Source organism: Gracilinanus agilis, chromosome 5 (genome assembly GCF_016433145.1).
Source record: "Gracilinanus agilis isolate LMUSP501 chromosome 5, AgileGrace, whole genome shotgun sequence".
In the NCBI taxonomy this organism is placed as follows: Eukaryota; Metazoa; Chordata; class Mammalia; order Didelphimorphia; family Didelphidae; genus Gracilinanus; species Gracilinanus agilis.
Window position 1 is genome coordinate 50,022,171 of NC_058134.1, and position 6,000 is coordinate 50,028,170.

The following is a 6,000-nucleotide window of genomic DNA, read 5'->3' on the forward strand; positions in this document are numbered from 1 at the left end:
ACATTAACAGACTCTTAGTAAAACCATGAATTGGTAGTTATTCTAGAAAATAATCTGGAACTATATCCCAAAGTCACTAAACTGCATACTCTTTGATCCAGCAATACCATTACTAGAGCTATATCCCAAAGGGATGAAATAGAGAACAAGATAAGTTCTAGCTACAAAAATATTTATAGCAGCTCTCTTTTTAATGGAAAAGAACTGAAAACCAAAGGGAGTAGTTAAACTTATAGTATAGTAATACAATGGAATATTAGTGTACATAACAACTGATGAAATTGTTTTAAAGAAACCTAGGAAGACTTTCAGGAATTGATAGATTCAAGTGAGCAAAACCACAATATTTACAATAACATAATAAAGAAAAATAACTTTGAAAGAATTAAAAATTCTGATCAATTAGATAGCCAACCATTAGAGAACTACTGACAGAGCATGCTATTTACTGAGAGAGGTGATTGGCACAAGATGAAGAATAAGATATTTATTTTCAAACATGTCTATGTAAAATTTTATTTTGATTTAACTAAGCATATTTGTTACAAGATTTTTTCAATGGGGATCCATGGGAAAGGTAGAGAGGGAAGGAGAGGGAGAAAAATCTCTTTTAAAAAATGTATGGAGGGGCACAGCTAGGTGGTTCAGTGGATTGAGAGTCAGGACCAGAAAGGAGGTCCTGGGTTCAAATCTGACCTTAGACACTTTGTAATTGAAGAAAGAAAAGCTTTTAAACCTACATGTTGAATTAATTTTATATTTAAAAGAAAAAACAAGCTATATATAATAGAAATGCACAGTTTCACGTAAAAGCCTCTTGTTATTACATATATTGAAATGTATAATTTATATGGTATTTAAGTTAAAAAAAAAAAGGGTGAGAAAGTTACAAAATTGGGGCATATACCTAAATGATTTCTAAAGTCCTTCCTCAAGAATATGTAGGATTTTCATAGTTATATGGAAATGGGGAGGGCATTCCCAACTAAGAATGAGTATAATCCAAGTCACAAAGGCACGAAAGCACTGATGTTTGGATTGTGGAGATCAGTATGATAAGAGTAGAGGGTTTCTGTGGAAGACTAATAGAAAATAAGCTAGGATAACTTGATGAAATGGAGGAAATAAGAGTCTAGAGCTTTGAAAGCTATCATAAAGAGTTTTGGCTTTACCCTAAGGGACATAGGAACTATAAAATATTACTGAGCAATAAATAGGCATAACTGAAAAACTATTAAAGTTAAAAAGAAAAGTAGGTTAAAGTTGACAAAGAACCCAAATCTGTGTCATAGGCTAATATAAGAAATGAGAATATTTTAAAAGCTGAAAGATCAGAGAACTCAAAAGGATTGTTCAAAAAAAAATTCAAGCAAAAAAGGTAAAACAATTTGGGAAATATTGTTCCAGCTTTGATATATAATTTAAATTTACAAAAAGGTAGCTATATTATTATTATCTATGGATTTAATTCCCATAAACATGCTGTATACAAACTTAATGAGAATGAAACAAATGGAAAGAAATATACTTTGAATTAGGTTTTTTAAAAAATGTTTTTATTGGTTCCCTTTGCTTCACACTGTAATCATTTCAATAGTCTCCCTGTATAACAAACAAAAAAAAAATTAAGCAAACACATTCAATATTCAATATGGGGGACATGAGCTACTCTCAGCAATGCAATGATCTGGAACAATCCTGAAGGACCTATGACAGGGAATGTTATCCACCTCCACAGAAAGAACTGTTGGAGCATCTTTCACATCAGCACATTTGGGGTTTTATTTTGGGGTTTGGGTTATGTATGAGTTGTGTACTTAAAGCAATGACCAACATAGAAGTATATTTTACATGATAATAAAAATAAAATTAAAAAAAAATTCAGGGATTGGTTGTATCTGACAGTGTAGCTGGTATTTTGTCCTCCACCTCTTTAAGTCAGATTCCGGATATGTAACAGCATCAGAACATTTCAACTCAAAATTTAGTCCATAGTACAATAAAATAACTAATTTTCATAATGATCCAGGAGCCCTGAAAGATTCTAAAGGGACTTCGACCATCAAAGATTAAATTATTTTCAAAATATTTTTACTTTGGAAGTACAGGGATCCCTTTCACATTATGACTTTCCATACTGTGGTTTTGATATATTGTAATTTGGCTTAGGAAAATAAATGGAAATTTGGGGAATTTTGCAAAAGTCACAGATGATACACAAAGGCCAGCAGACAACACAGAAAAAGTTTTGAAACTCGAAATATATGTATGATATTATATGACATTAATATATTATACACAGTAAACACTCCATAAAAGAAAAAGAAAAAAATTCAGACTTCTCCTCTGGTAGGAAAGAAAGGCCAAAAAATTTCACGTAGACTTTTCACAAAATGTAATCAATATCTGTAGTATCTTGTATTTTAATTATGATGTAATGGTGCAATTCAAGGGCACTCCCCAAAAAAGAAGACTCCCATTACTGAGTTCTTAATCACCGGTCTTGAATTCACTTCTGTCACAATGAACTGGATTTTCCCTTTAAATATTGCCTTTCCCCACTTTCTAGCAGTATTCTTTGGTCCTATTTTGCACACTGTACTGAAATACAATGAAAAACAAACTATACAAAACTGAAAATTTGGGGATATCAACCAATTTATCAATGAGCACCTATTAAATACTTATTGTGTGCCAGCCAGCACTTGGCTAAATGATGGGAGGGCACCAAAAACAAGTCATTACCCTCCACAAGCTCACATTCAAATTTCAAGACAAATGGTGAAAACTAAGCAGAGTTAAGTGGAGTGGGAGATAATCTCAGGGAAGGTAGACCAGGAAAGGTCTCTTGCAAATAATGTAACCTGAATAAGACTTTAAGAAGTCAGAAGAGATAGTATTCCAGATATACACCAATGCAGAGACAACAGATGGAGAACCCTGTTACAGAGAGATTGAGTAAAGCTAGCAAGTCCAGGAAGGGGCCAATTATGAAGAATGGAGTGATAACAAGGGTCAGACCTCTGCTTTAGGGGAATTACTTTCGCAGGTGAATAGAGCTTGAATAGGAATGGGAAGAGACATGAGGCAGGAAGACGACCCAGAAAGGTACTGCAATAGGGTATAACAACATAGTGGCAGTAGCAGGAGAGAGAAGGAATATACTAGAGACTGCAAAGTGTAGTGAGGAAGATTAGATTAGGTATAGATTATGTACTGATTAGGATGTACCTAGCAGGAAGGAGCTGGAGCTTGGAATTCCAGGTTGGAATGAAGGAGGAGGAAGTAACTGTTGTGATAATCCATTGCAATTTGTAGCTGTGGAGATGGTTCCAGAAAGGTTGTCTCTGCTGTTTGTTATGTTTGTTCCTCTTTCTCTCTCAGATGAGCTCAGCTAAGTTCTTCAAGGAAGAGAGAAAAGAAGCCAATAACAAACAGCAGAGACAACCTTTCTGGAACCATCTCCACAGCTACAAATTGCAATGGATTATCACAACAAAAGGTAGAATTCATACTCTTAAGTTGCCTTGTGGATTCATATCCTTATACCTCTCACAGAGTGGTATAGGATTTTCAATTACAAAAGTAAAAGAAATCAGGTAGTTGATTGCCCATTTCTGATGAACCCTTTGGGTGAAAAACATTCCAAGAAGGAATGCAAAGTCATTTGTGATAATCAGTTATTATACCTTTCTACTTCTAAGTTCAGATGAGTTAAGTGATCTGCCCAGGGTCTGAAGCTGGATTTGAACTCAGCTCTGATTATAGATCTATTATTCTCTCCACATCCTGCCCTTAACAGTAATAAATGCTTTTCTCAACTGAATTAAGTGCCCAAGCCTTTTTCAAAAGAAATTTTGATGAAATTCTTCCTAAAATATCTTGCTTTATTCCCCCTACACTAAAATGTCTCCAGCCAGTTTTAGTTAGGGATTCTACTGTCTCTGCTCTTACCTTCCTAGTGATTTATCTTATTACTGGTGTGGTTACAGCTTCTAGAAAGATCATTCCTTCTGGCTGTTTCTAATCTACTGTCAAGCTGTAACTTAAGGAGAAACCAGGTAACCAAGCTGATTAAATCACTAGACTTCATTTTTACACAGAATTCTAAGGCTCCTCTGCCCTGGAAACTGTTCAACCCTTTCTCTTAAAAAGGTTTTATGGACACCATAAGCTTCTTCGACTCTTCCAACCCCCATACCCATTCTCAATAGCCTCAAAAGCTATCTTTTTAAATGGTATAAGATTTATAAACAGTGCCTGGCACATAGTAGGTATTTAATGATAATTCCCTTTTCCTCTCTCCGTTTATCTCCTACTTTATTCTACATTCAAGGTTGTTCTATGTGACTGAACATCAATACAATAAGATGCTGATTACTTGGTTTTAAAGGTTAAAGATTTTTCCCCTTATATTTCTAGCAATTTAGGAAAAGAATCCCAATATTTGCACATCTGAGAACATGCTACAACTAAGGTCATCCTTAAATTATTTCTATTGTGAAAACATGAATACAAAACTCAACCAAAGCATATACTATAATTTAAATGTAGACAAGTTAGTTCTATTCCATCTTTACTTCTAAAGAAATCTGATCTAAAAAAGAAAAGAAAAATTTCCAAGTTATATAGACAGCTTATACAACAATCCAAAGCAATGATAACTGCTGGTATAAATACCTCCTTTTCCACTCTATCATTAGAAAATTAAATATATGTATGTTTTACATATAGTTTCTTTCAGTGATCCAAGATTTTTAACTTTAGTGTGAAGATGTTAGGTTACTAACAAACTAATAATCTTTAAAGCATAGTAATTATGCTCAATTTAGATGAACCCTTATTTACTGAAATAAAACAGCTGAAAATATATTTTAAAAAATACTGTTAAAACAGTTTTGGAGTGGTTTCCTTTTTTTTCAGGGGAATCTAATTTTATCCCAAAATTATTTGCCTATTCATTAGAACTCTGGAAACACCAATTGGGAGTTCATTATAATCCAAGGAAGAGGGAAGAAAAAAAATCTTTATTTTTTAAAACAAACTAATAATCTCACTTTTTTTTGAGGGAAGATGAACTTCAGGCAGAAGTTCATGATGATGCTGGCTCTTTACATTGTCAACGATATATGAATACCCTAGAAAGAATAAAAAACACATGAGGATGATAGCATGGAATACAACTCACAAAGTCCTTGATATGTGATCTATTTTTTACAAAATGTCTAAATTAAGTATCATCATTAATGCTGGGGACTTCCTAAACAAAGACTTTATCTCTCCTTTAATAATGTAATTTCTTTCAGTGATGAGATATAAAAGTTCGAATAATAAATGTAAATATATATATATATATCCTTATTAACAACAAACATAAAAAGAGGACAAAAGGTTCATTACTTAAGCAAGAATGAGACAAGAGACTGAATCCATGTGTTCAGGTATACTAGTTAACTTAAGATACAAAGTGAGAAGAATCTCAATGACATCTATTATCATGAGGGATTGATGATAAAACACAAAGAAAAGTCCTACAAGATAAGAAGATATGGTGAGAATGTATCAAATTAAAGGAAGGGTAAAAGGAAAGGATTAACACAGGAATGGGATCACAGATAATTCAAATTACCAAGGTAAAGTCTATAATTACCCATTCTATTTTTAAAATAACTCAGCTATTTTAAGACACAAAATATATTTTTTAAAGATTAAAACATCTGGGCAAGTTCCTTGAAGGCATCCAAAGTTCAGGTTATCAAGTAGTCATCAGCATTACCTGTTATACAGGGCAGTCCTAAGAGTAAAAAAGGAATAAAAAAGAAAGGGACTCTAATAAGTTCATTTTAGAAGGCATAATCATTTAACCAACAGTAAGCTAGTTGTGGAACATCAAGGAAAAAGATGACTGGCTGATTTGCCTCTGATGTCACAGTTGTATTAACACAATCTAGATATAAGAGCAATGAGCTGGACCCTCAATTCTTTTCTTGGCTGTCCCAC

General features: G+C 33.4%; 1 protein-coding gene across 1 annotated transcript in view; it reads right to left on the minus strand.

Moving 5' to 3' along the window:
- Window positions 1-5,090, minus strand: part of ANKIB1 (ankyrin repeat and IBR domain containing 1) — a 104,323-nt gene extending 99,233 nt beyond the window's left edge. Inside the window, exon 1 of the mRNA XM_044678619.1 lies at window positions 5,058-5,090. The gene's annotated coding sequence lies outside the window, so the exon portion shown is untranslated. The remainder of the gene's footprint in view (window positions 1-5,057) is intronic.
- Window positions 5,091-6,000: the final 910 nt, after the last annotated feature.